Source organism: Prionailurus viverrinus, chromosome B3 (genome assembly GCF_022837055.1).
Source record: "Prionailurus viverrinus isolate Anna chromosome B3, UM_Priviv_1.0, whole genome shotgun sequence".
In the NCBI taxonomy this organism is placed as follows: Eukaryota; Metazoa; Chordata; class Mammalia; order Carnivora; family Felidae; genus Prionailurus; species Prionailurus viverrinus.
In genome coordinates, this window is record NC_062566.1 from 138600360 (window position 1) to 138613540 (window position 13181).

Genomic DNA, 13181 nt, shown 5'->3' on the forward strand with positions numbered 1-13181 from the left:
CGAGTAAAACGAAATTAAGTATGTTATTCTAAACTCTAAACTTAACGTAAAATCAAAAAGACCAAAAAAAAACAAGGCAACAGAGCCGGGGCTGGGTGCCGACGCCCCTCTCTCTCCGGGAGGGGACTCGGCCACGGTCCTCGTGAAACCATTACGAGTGCCGCGCAGGACCGCTCACTGTGATAAAGGCAAAAATCTCTTTCGTTCGTTAATGTTCACACGCCACATCCAACGTGCACTCACATCAAGTCCAACAACCGCAACGCTTAGATCTTTCTGATTGATTTGAGATTTTGCGGAGTGCAGCGGCCGTGTGTCAGACAGAGAGAGAGAGAGCCCCGGGGTCGGCTGCTGGGGGGAGAGAGGGGGCCGGGACCCTGTCCCGGCCCTGCCACTAACTCGCTGTGGGATCCTTGGCGAGCTCCCTCCCCCCCCCCCCCCACCGCAACCCGTCCCCACCCCGGGCCCGACTTCGGCCCCTCTCGAGGGAGGGGCTTGAACGCAGAGACCATCCAAATTCTCTCTGGCTCTAAAACTCTGAATTAGGAACGAAGGGGTACGAACCAAAACAGTTCCTGACCCGAGAAATTAGGATCTGATGAGGACTTAAGTCTCATCCCAGGATCCACAGGTTTTGGCCTATCCTGGATGCAAACTTGATGTACTGAGATTGATCGCAAATGCCTTTCTCGAAATGGAGGTGGGGGGGTGCCTCCTGGCCCGCTTTCCGTCTGGAAACGAGTGGCCCCCTTTGAGTCACAAAGTGCGGTCTGGAGTTGCCACTTGGGCAGCCCCCACCCTCCCAGATTCCCAGCACTTTACCTTGTCTCCCACCCCGTAGATTAGATAGTCCCTCGAAATTTAAATGCACCTCTAACCGCAAGTGCCCCTGGCAAAATCTGAGCAGCAACACCGCCCTCACCGAGGTTTTCACAGAGTTCAGTGGAAATTGTTGCCTGTGGGGGGTTTTCTAGTTCTGTGGCCAAAGGTACCAGACCTGGTCTACACAGCTATGGGTTTAATTTGTGTTGCTGAGTTAACAACCCTCAGATCCTGAAAGACCTAGCCAGCTTCTGAATTATAAATTTGACTTCTTTTTTATTGAAAAGAGCATCTATTTTTTTTTGCAAAAATAGAAAGAAATGGGACAGAGCTCTGTTTAGCTTTCCGGCTCTTAGGGTCGGGCAGCTAAACAGCCCTTGGGTACCAGTGAGAAATATTTTGCTTCTTAAATTATTTGGATAGGAAGCTATACTCTTAGCTTGATTATTACTTGCCGAGTTTACCTAGCTGCAAGTACGTATTGCTATGTCATCCTCACTATCTTCCTGATCATTCAGTTCACCCCACACGCATAGACGCGCGCCGTCATCACATAGCCATCGACATCACCGTCAGCCACCGATCACTGTCACGTCCCTGGCCACGCCCCCCAGCTGCCCACGTCCCAGCCAAGCCGCGGGCCCCGACGCCCCCAGTCCCCGAGCCCCTGCCCTCCCCTCCCACCCCCCCCCCCCGCCCCGCCCCGGACTCCGATCGCCCTCACCCTACTTCCCTCCAGCCCCACGTCATTCACGTATCACCTCATCCCATCTCGAGTTCGTTTTCAGACATAAAAAATTGAAAAAAGACAAAAAAAAAGAACCGTTGGCATGCGTCAGGCGGGCGTCTGGCACCCCGCCTGGCCTCTCTCGCGTGAGACCTTGACCGAGTCTGCTAACTGTTCTGATCCAGTTCCCCCACACACGAGATTCTGAGATTGGCCCCAGCGATCCAATTCTCTGTTCCACTCTTCCCGTCTCCGTGCTGTCGAGGAACGGCCCGTCCCCCCTTCCCGGGGGTCGAGGGAACGTATCCCGCTGTCCTCGACCAGCTCCTCATCGATTCACCGACTCGTCCACCAGCCATTTGATCAGGAAGCATTTCGGACACCTGCTGCGTGCAAGGCAGTGTTCGGGGAGCTGTGCGGCACGCAGGATGAGGGGCCGTCGGGGGGGGGGCGCGGACACACCCGTGTCCCCAGGAAGCCCAGCAGTGCAGGTAAAATGCCGTGGGAGCGGAGAGTCCTGAACAGACGCCTCCCTTAGGGCCTGACCATCTTACCTTCCCACGAGACAAATTATCTATTACCAGCGCACGATGAGGCCGCCCCACCCAAATTCCACAGCGCCCACTCGCACACGTCCCGCGAAATCAGAACAGTGTCCGCAGCCTCGACACGGTCTTCACGTCGTGCAGAAATGGTCCATTCCATCCTCTATGGGGTAACCAGATTCTGCTGAGAGTGTCGGGATCCCTGACTGCCCATCCACACCTCGCGTGTGTTTGGAGTAGTGTGTAGTTTACGAAACAAACGGAGAAGCTCAAAGACAGCGGTCTGAGACATAATCACCAATTCGGTCCCAAAATTGAGAGAGGAGGAGGCGTAACGATCTTTCTGTCACCAAAAAATTTCAAAAATGTCAACGGCGCTCTTTTTAGCTTTTCCGTTTACTAACCAGGCAAGCAAAAAATTTTGTTTATTGAAAAATAAACAAAACCCAAGGGCTATTGGTGTGTTTTCTTTGATTTGTTGTGCGCCCGGCTCCGGCTGTCCCTGCCCACTGGTGGCCTGAGCCCCGAGCAAGAGGGGTCAGGGGCCCAGGCTTGGGAGGGCACCGCTCTGGCCCTATCCAGCCCTTCCCACGTGGCGAGGAGACCTACGGGCTGAGGGATGAGCCCATCCAGCCCCTTCCAGATACACTGTCTCCGGGTGCTTGGAGCGTGGGAATTTCCGGCCCTGTGGGCCCCACCCCGAGGGCCTGCGCGGGCCTCTCCCCTGCATCTGTTCCCGACGGTGGCTGTTTGTGGGTGGGGTGGCTGGGGCTGGAGCTCCAGAGAGAGGGGGTGAGGGGCCCAGGGTTCCATGCTTGAGCACGCCGGAGCGGGGGGTGGGGGTGGTGCAGGAAGAAGGCCAGCTCTCCCACTACTCACCAGGTCCTGGCCCAGAACCCTCGGGGGTTTGAGAATGCCACCCTGTTCTGGCCCTTCCAGAACTCAGTGAAGGTAGAATCGCCCAGGTGAGGGCAGAACGGATTTTGTTTGATACTGAGGGGCACTTGGAGCTTCCAAAAGTCGGCACATCAGTCTAGGAGCCCCATGTATACTGCTGACTTGGGCCCCGCACGGGGATAGGGGGACTTGCCTCTCTTCCAGGCCTGGCCTCGGGCCACAGGTTGACTCCCTCAGCTCAGTACAGCCACCCCTTTGAGTCCCCATGTCGTGTCGGCAACGCACGTGCCTGACCACCCACCCGAGAGGGGCCGGCCGGACCCCTCCCCCTGGACACAGGAGCTGCGGTCCAGTCCTTGATCCCTGCTGGCCCAGGAGGTGGCCCTGGGGCAGGGTCCCCTCCCCACTTCCTTCCACTGCCTGCCCTTCCTCTCCAGGGCTGTCCTCGGCCAGGACACTGCCACTGCCCACCCAGCTGTCTAGCCAGGACCCGGGTGTCCCCGAGACACCTCCCCCCTCAGCTCTGTGGTGCTCTGCTCTCAGCTGGTGTGTGTGGGGGGGGTGGGGGGTTCCCATTAAGGCCGGGGACACCCAAGAGGGACAGACAGGGGGTACACCTCAGAGATGGATGCCGTTCCGAAAACTGTAAGAAAACAAGAGAATAAGGTTGAGGTAACAGATGTAGAAACTTCTAAGAAAGGGATGAATTTTCCGGGAAAACATCTATTAACAAAATGTGATCGGGAACAGACCGATCACCTGGGAGAAGACCCCCCAGGTGGGCCAGCTGTCAGTTACCTGACTTCAGGTCCCCAACATTTGACCCTTTGACTGAACAGGAGGTGCCCAGGCAGAGACACGGTTCTGGAGCCATGAAAAAGAGAAGGGGAAGACTTTTCGATTCTTTTTCAAGGCCAGGAGAAGCCTGCCAAAGGGAACGGAAGGAAAGGAAAGTCACTGTCCTCACTCTTGAATAGAGAGACAAAAATCCTCAGTAAAATAACAAATCAAAAACAGGCAATGATTTCTAAAAAAAAAAAATCATGACCAAGCAGAGCATTTTCTGGGAAAGCAAATGTCATTTACTCTTAGTAAATGTATTCATAGGCAGCGAACCCTGGAGGGGCCTGGGAGGCACAAAGCGATGGCAGATCCCCTCAGTCCCGTTAGCCGCCCCCCCCGGGTCAGCCAGGTGACCTGGCGGAGAAACCCAGACAGAAGATCCCAGGCTCATGAGCTGCGAGCTGCGAGCTGCGGCAGCAGGGGTGAAGCATGGCTGAAAAGGGGAGTCTGGACTGAGTGCTGCGGAGGTAGGGAGTGAGGAGGGCCCAAGAATGGGGAAGGCCCAGAAGCGGGGCAGGTGGGGTGAGTGTGGGTGACTGTGGCTGCAAGAGGTCCCTGCGCGGTGCTCCAAGTGCAGAGCCAGCCGAGGAAGATCCCCATGAACTCCAAGTGCAAGGAGACTTGTGGGCAGCAGGTGACTGGAAGCTTCCTGGAGGACAGTGAGGCGGGGGCACAGCTGAACAGAGGATGGAGAGAAGCCGGGCCCCCAGCCCGGAGCAGCCGGCAGGGTGGCTCCAGGTAGGAGCTGGGTTCCACCACAAGCCACGGGTGTGGGGACGACCGCGAAGCCCATGCGTCTGATGTCAGGCCCTGTGGCTTTCTGGCCTTTAGCCACTCTCTCCCACTGCTGAAGAAGAAAGCATTCGCCCACACCTCCCACCCAAGACCCTCCGAAGTTCACAGGAGGGAGGAGGTAAAGACCCAGCCACCCCAGTCGGTGGGTCGGGGGGGGGGAGGGGGTTCGGGAGCTCCCAGCTAATTCGCAACTGCCAGGGGCTCCGCTTTGAAGTGCGTTTGGCCCCGGATGTGGCTGTGCCATGACCACGGTGAAGGTGCAAACGTAAGACTGGACGAAATTTCAGCCCAAAACTAGATCAAAAGAAAAAAATATACGTATGATACCAATTCAAGGGAATCGGTGCTAAAAGGAATTGGATAAAATACTTTCCTGATTTTTTTTTTTTTAAATCTAAGCAACTAGGAAAAAAGGACATATATCCTTAATGTCACAAAGGATGTCTGTCTTAAACAATGTGTGTATCCCACTGATGATTAAAGTCGAAGGCAGGCAAGGCCGTGCTTTATACAGCAGCTGAGGGCTCTGGCTGTAGAGTCGTAGAGGCCTGGCTTTCTGTGTGGCTCTGTCCTTGAGCCTTCTACTGCCTGAATTTTTACTTCCTCCTCTGCAAAGGAGAAGTGTCACGGTCAGCTCGGACAACCAGAGCAACATCCCGCAGACCCGGGGCTCACACAACAGACACTTATTTGTTCTGAGGTGGTTGGGTTCTAGCGAAGGCCCTCTCCGTGGCTTCCAGATGGCCGCCATCTTGTTGCGTCCTCACGCGGCAGAGAGAGAGACAGAACGCGACCTCTCTGGTCTCTTCTTACAAGGACACTAATCCCATCCTGAGGACCCTCACGACCTAATTACCTCCCAAAGGCCCCAACTACAGGGACCATCACACTGGGGGCTTAAGCTTCAACATATGAATTCTGGTGGGGGAGGTGGGGGGACACAATTCAGCCCACAGCAAGCCGATGAGGACGGCAATTCCTACCACTATTGTTCTAGAACTTCTAGCCAATGTAATAGACAAGGAAAACAAACAAACAAAAATTGAGGTATTACTATTGGAAAGTAGATTAAATGATGATGATGTTTTTTTTTTTAAGTAGGCTTTATACCCAGCCCAGAGCTCAATGCGGGGCTTGGACTCACGACCTTGAGATCAAGAGTCAGACGCTTGACTGAGGCACCCAGGTGCCCCTAGATTAAGTGATTATTAAAGATGATATTAATGTCTGCCACGAAAACGCAAGAGAATGACCTGAAGGTGACCCTACATATATAAAAGCCTGAATACCAATAACACGTTCAAAACATATAATGATGTAAGACCCCGATGTATAAGGATGCTAATTACTCCCCAAAATTAACATCTAAGTTAATTTGTGCTACTTATTGGCGGTAGATCGCTCGACACTACGGGTCCTAAAGTTGATCTGAAAAGAGCGAAGGGGTCAGAAAACCAGAAGAAGAAACCGTGAAGGGGCAAGTCGCACCATCAGGTATGAAAACAGAAAGCCACACGAATAAAAATAGCGTGTCGTGCACAGAGCCCTGGTTTTCTGAACAGGGGAACAGACAGATGTCTGCACGAAGGGCAGTGTGGTAGGAATCTAATCTTCAGCCCCACCTCCTTGTTGACAAATGTGGAAATGGAGACAGGAGACGAACTAGTTCAAAGTGCTCACCGGAGGACAACTTTGTCCCTCGGGACACGTTTGGCAATGTTTGGAGACTTTTTTCATTGTCAAACCTGGACGGGGGTTACTGGCACCTAGTGGGTGGACACGGGGGAGGCTAAGCAGCCTACAAGGCGAGGCAGTCCCCGCGACCAAGAACTATTTGGCCCCAAAGAGTTGGCTGCAAAGTCATCACCACAGTGAGGTTAGTTAGCACATCCTTCACTTCCCATAATGACCATTTTGCTGTTGTTGTGGGGACAGCATTTAAGATCTACTCTCCAGGTGACTTTCAAACGTACAGCAGTGTTGTTACCTGTAGTCACCATGCTGTGCCTGAGATCCCGGACCTACCCACCTCAAAACGGGTAGTTTGTACCCTTTGACCAGCATCTCCCCGTTCCCCCCACCCCCACCCCTGGTATCACCATCGACTCTCTGGTTCTATGAGTTCAGCTTCTTTAGATTCGCATGTAAATGAGATCGTACAGTGTTTGTCTTTCTCGTATTGTCCTTGGTCTAATGCCCTCAACATTCATCTGTGTTTTCACAAACAACTTCCTTCTTTTTTATGGTTGAATAATATTCCACTGTGAGTGTGTGTGTGTGTGTGTGTGTGTGTGTGTGTGTGCATACATCTTTTTATCTATTCATCCATCAGTGGACACTTCGGTTCTTTCCATGTTTTCACTATCATTAATAATTCTGCAATGATTTTATTTCTTTTGGATATAGAGACATACCTCAGAGGGTCTGTGGGCTTGGTTCCAGGCCACCACAATAAAGCAAATGTTGGGGCGCCTGGGTGGCTCAAGTCGGTTAAGCATCCAACTCTTTAAAAAATATATATATATTTTTACATTTATTTATTTTTGAGAGACAGAGACAGACAGAGCACAAGCAGGGAAGGGGCAGAGAGAGAGGGAGACACAGAATCTGAATCAGGCTCCATGCTCCAAGCTGTCAGCACTGAGCCCGACACGGGGCTCGAACTCCCAGACCGTGCGATCGTGACCTGAGCTGAAGTTGGACGTCCAGCCTACTGAGCCACCCAGGCGCCCCAATACGTGTCCAACTCTTGATCTCGGCTCAGGTCATGATCTCACGGCTCATGGGTTCAAGCCCTGCATCGAGCTCTGGGCTGACAGTGCAGAGCGTGCTTGGGATTCTCTCGCTTCCTCTCTTTCTGCCTCTCTGTCTCTCTCAAAATAAATCAATAAACTTCAAAAAAAGGCAAATGTAGCATTGAACTAGTCCATGTATTTTTTGTTTCCCCATTGCGTTTTTTTTATCATGCAGTTTGATTATGGTTCAGAAAAAAAATTGAGTAACTTTCTCTGAAAAAATAGCCTGACTGTGTGTGTAGGCTGCAGTTATTTGGGGTGGAGGGGGCTAGTAAGCTATTGCCCTATTTTCTATTCTGAAAACCACACAAAGCCCCCGGTCCCATCTGATCATATGGAGACGCATGGGCCCCAAAGGGCCTAGAATAAAGACAAGAAAGGCAAAGACTGCAAAGCCAAGGGCACGCGACAGGCTCTAAGAGAAATTCTCGGAAATACCTGAAGTGGCAACAGGGAACATTTGGCTGGAACCTGAAATCCTTTTCAGTATTCTTGTCTTGTGCTCCGTGTTTAAGGGTGCACATGAACTCAATGGAACTGCGATCTCCCTTTATGTCTATAGACGCTTCTCTGTGCGGCTCGTTCACTTCCTCGCCTGTGACCCAGCCTCCCATTATTGCCGGCAGCTCTCAGGTAATCTTCCAGAATGGTGCGGGTTGCATCTTCCTCAAAGCAAGCAAGGGCATTTCTGAAGACATCTTCCGGCTCCGTGCCATTTAACTTTTCACCAAGCGCATGAAAAACGTGGTGACGTGTATGAGCCCGGAGCCTCAGTCATCGTGCTGTCCACATACTCATCAGCTGGGATATTCCCCAGGGAGGCGAGCATATCATGCAGACCCTTGTCAAAATGCCAACAGAGCCAGAACAAACCATCCTGCGCTTTGTAGGGAACCACAAAAGACCTCAAAGAGTCCAAGCAATCTTGGAAAACAAAACTGGAGGTAGCACCATTCCAGATTTCAAGTTATATTGCAAAGCAGTAGCAATCAAAACAGTATGGTACTGGCATAAAAATAGTATAAAAATAGCTCAATGGAACAGAACAGAAAACCCAGAGACAAAGCCATAGTTATGTGCTCATTAATCTTCGACAAAGCAGGAAAGAATATACAATGGGAAAAAGACTGTCTCCTCAACAAATGCTCTTGGGAAAACTGGACAGCGACAGGCAGAAGAATGAAAGTGGACCACTTTCTTGCATCACACAGAAAAGTCAATTCACAATGGATGAAAGACCCGGGGCGCCTGGGTGGCTCAGTCGGTTGAGCGTCTGACTTCGGTCATGATCTCACGGTTCGTGAGTTTGAGCCCCGTGTCAGGCTCTGTGCTGACAGCTCAGAGCCTGAAGCCTGCTTTGGATTCTGTGTCCCTCTCTCTCTGCCCCTCCCCTGCTCGCTCGCTCTTTCTCTCTCTCTCTCTCTCTCTCTCTCAAAAATAAACATTAAAAAAAATGTAAAACTCGCTTTCAAATACAAGTAACTTAATCATGACCAATTCACTGATCTGTGCCTCATCTTTTAAAAACTTAATTTATGGGGCGCCTGGGTGGCTCAGTCGGTTGAGCGTCCGACTCCAGCTCGGGTCACGATCTCGCGGTCCGTGAGTTCGAGCCCCGCGTCGGGCTCTGGGCTGATGGCTCGGAGCCTGGAGCCTGCTTCCGATTCTGTGTCTCCCTCTCTCTCTGCCCCTCCCCCATTCATGCTCTGTCTCTCTCTGTCCCCAAAATAAATAAACATTAAAAAAATAAATAAATAAAAACTTAATTTATTTCACTGTTTTTTTTTAAGTTTGAGATATAATTGACATAACCTCCATATTGATTTATTAGTTTCAGATGTGCTACATGATTCACTCTTTGTATTGATCGTGTAAAGATCACCACAGCAGGTATAATAATTAATATTCATTACCACACATACTTCGTTTTTTTTCTTGTGATGAGAATTTTATGATGGGTTTGTGGGTTCGAGCCCCGCGTTGGGCTCTGTGCTGACGGCTCGGAACCTGGAGCCTGCTTCTGATTCTGTGTCTCCCTCTCTCTCTGCCCCTCCCCTACTCATGCTCTGCCTCTCGGGCTCTCAAAAATAACTAAATGTTTAAAAAAAAATTTCTTTTTTAATGGATGAGAGACCTAAATGTGGGCCCTGAAACCATAAAAATTCTAGAAGAGAGCCTAGGCAGCAATTTCTCTGACATCGGCTGTAGCAACATTTTTCTAGTTGTGTCTCCTGAGGCAAGGGAAATGAAAGCAAAATGAAACCATTGGGACTTCATCAAAATAAAAAGCTTCCGCACAGCAAAGGAAACAAGCAACAGAATTAAAAGGCAACCCACTGAATGGGAGAAGGTATTTGCAAACGGCAGACCCAATAAAGGGTTAGTATCCAAAATACATAAAGAACTGATACAACTCAATACCCAAAAAAGAAAGAATCCGATTAAAAAAGGGGGGGAGGCATGAAGATATTTCTCCAGAGAAGACATCCAGATGACCAACAGACACGTGAAAAGATGCTCGTCATCACTCATCACCGGGGAAATGCAAATCAAAACTCCAATGAGATATCACCTCACATCTGTCAGAGTGGCTAAAAACAGCACAAGGAACAACAGGTGTTGGTGAGGATGCGGAGACAGGGGATCCCTTACGAGCTGTTGGTGGGAATGCAAACTGGTGCAGCCGCTCTGGAAAACAATATGGAGGTTCCTCAAACAGTTAAAAACTAGAACTACCCTACGGTCCAGTAATCACACTACTGGGTATTTATCCCCACACAAATTCAAAGGGACACAGGCACTCCTATGTTTACAGCAGCACTATCCACAAAAGCCAAGATACGATGGGGCCACCGGGCAGCTCAGTTGGTTGAGCACTGGACTCTTGCTTTGGGCTTCGGTCATGATCTCACGGTTCATGGGATCGAGCCCCACGTCAGGCTCTGTTCTAACAGCGAGGAGCCTGCTTGGGATTCTCTCTCTCCCTCTCTTTCTGCCCCTCCCCCACTCATGTACCTGCATGAGCTCTCTTTCTCTCTCTCTCTCTCTGTCAAAGTAAATAAGTAAACTTCAAAAAACACAATAGCCAAGATAGGGAAGCAGCCCAAGTGTCCATCGACTGATGAATGGATAAAGAAGATGTGGTATACGTATATACAATGGAGTATTACTCGGCAATCAAAAAGAATGAAATCTGGCCATTTGCAACAACACGATGGACGTAGAGAGTATAATGCTAAGCGAAATAAGTCAGGGAAAGACAAATACCATATGATTTCACTCCTATGTGGATATTAAAGGAAAAAAAACACAAATGAGCAAAGAGGGGTGGGGAAGAGAGAGTGAGAAAGAGAGGCAAACCAAGAAACGGACTCGTACGTAACTACAGAGAGCACCCTGATGGGGACGTGGTGGTGGGGGACGGGGACCAAAGAGAGCACGTAACCACGATGAGAAAGAACATGAAATGAGGGAGTGAGCCCAGCTGGTCATCCCAACGAGCAGCTCGTCACCTTTGCCAACACGCTGGGTATCTCACTCTCTGTCACTGCATGGCCATCAGCAGTCCCGAGAAGCAGGAATGGGTTCCAGGGCATCGTTGGGGCCCGATGGAGGCTGTGAGGGGTCTGTACCCTTCCCTTCATCCCTCCACCCGTCACAACACTCTCAGCACCTGCACCCGGCTTTTTCCAAACAATTCTATTTCTTTAACCCCATGGAATAAGAAGCTGCCACCGAACCCCAGACCAGAGGCTTTCTTTTCTACTGCCTCCCCTCAATATAAAAATATAGATACATTTTTGTGGTTCCTTCCACCCCCCCAAAATAAAATGACAAAAAAATAAGGGCACCTGGGTGGCTCATTAGGGGGAGCATCCAACTCTTGATCTCAGGTCTGGACCTCAGGTCATGAGTTCAAGCCCCACGTTGGACATGAAGCCTACTTAAAGAAAAGAAAAGAAAAGAAAAGAAAAGAAAAGAAAAGAAAAGAAAAGAGAAAAAAGAAAAAATAAATCAAATTTAAAAAGAAACGAGGGACGCCCGGGTAGCTCAGATGGTTAAGCGTCCGACTTCGGCTCCGGTCATGATCTCGCGGTTCGTGAGTTTGAGCCCCGCGTCAGGCTCTGTGCTGACAGCTCGGAGCCTGGAGCTGCTTCAGATTCTGTGTCTCCCACTGTCTCTGTTCCTCCCCTACTCATTCTCTGTCTCTCTGTGTCTCTCAAAATTAAATGAATGTTAAAAAAAAATAAATAAATGGTGATGGAAGCACCTGGGGGGCTCAGATGGTTAAGCGTCCGACTTCTGCTCAGGTCATGATCTTGGGGCTCGTGGGTTCCAGCCCCGCGTCGGGCTCTGTGCTGACAGCTCAGAGTCCAGAGCCTGCTTCCGATTCTGTGTCTCCCTCTCTCTCTGCCCCTCCCCTCCTCGCGCTCTGTCTCTGTCTCTGTCTCTGTCTCTGTCTCAAAAATAAAATAAAAAACATTTAAAAAATTTAGAATAAGGAAAAGAAAAACATGGTGAGAACTAGATTATCCTTAGGACTCTAACAGAAATTTAGCTAACATCTTACAACTGAACATGTATATGTGTTGCTTAGATACATGTAATTACTGTAAACATCTGTATGATCTGGGATTTTGTTTTTATTTTGAAATGGGAGTTTTTATGTTTACAAGTTCATTAAAAACTAAATTGTTTCTCTAAGAAAAAAAAAGCCTTCTAGGAAAAAAAATGTTGTGTTCACACTGTATTGTAGTCTGTTGAGTGTGTAAGAGGATTATGTGTAAAGAAGCAACGTATATACCTTAATTTAAAAATACTTCATTGCTAACAATGCTAGCCATCATCTGAGTGCCGGAGGGCCTGCCTCGATGGTACTGGCTGTTGACCGGGCAGGGTGGTGGTGGCTGGAGGCTGGGGTGGCTATGGCGGCTTCTTTTTTTTTTTTTTTTTAATTTTTAAAAATGTTTTAATTTATTTTTGAGAGAGAGAGAGACAGAGACAGAGACAGAGCATGAGCAGGGGAGGGACAGAGGAGACACACAGAATCCGGAGCAGGCTCCAGGCTCTGAGCTGTGAGCACAGAGCCCGACGCAGGGCTCGGATCCATGAACTACGAGACCATGACCTGAGCCGAAGTCGGACACTTAACGGACCGAGCCACCCAGGCCCGGACATGCATTTCTTAAGTAAGAAGACCTGAAAGTCAAAGCGCCTCCTCGATCCACAGGCTGCGGGACGGATGCTGTGCTATCAGCGATGGACCCAACGTTGCTCTCTTTGTCCGTCTCCATCAGAGCTCTCGGGCGCCCGGGTGCTTTGTCCACGGGCAGTAACATTTTGGAAGAAATCTTTCTTTTTCTGAGCAGCAGGTCTCTACAGCGGGCTTCTGGTATTCAATAAACCGTGTTGTGAACAGACATGCTGCCGTCCAGGCTTCGTGTGCCATCGATAGGGTGCGGGCAGAACACAGGGTAACTTCAAGGGCCCCAGGGTTTCCAGGACGCTACGCGAACTCTGGCCTCCGCTTCAAGTCCGCGGCTGCCTTGACCCCAGCAGGACGGTCAGCCTGTCCTCTGAAGCCCTGAAGCCAGGCGTTGACCTTGCTTCCGAGCTGTGGAAGTCCTCGATGGCGTCTGCTCCCTAGAGAAGGCTGTTTCGTCTACACTGACGGTCTGTTGCTTAGCGGGGCCACCTTCGTTCACGATCCTCGCTCGGGCTCCGGACAGCTTGCCGCACTTCTGCATCGTCAGCGCT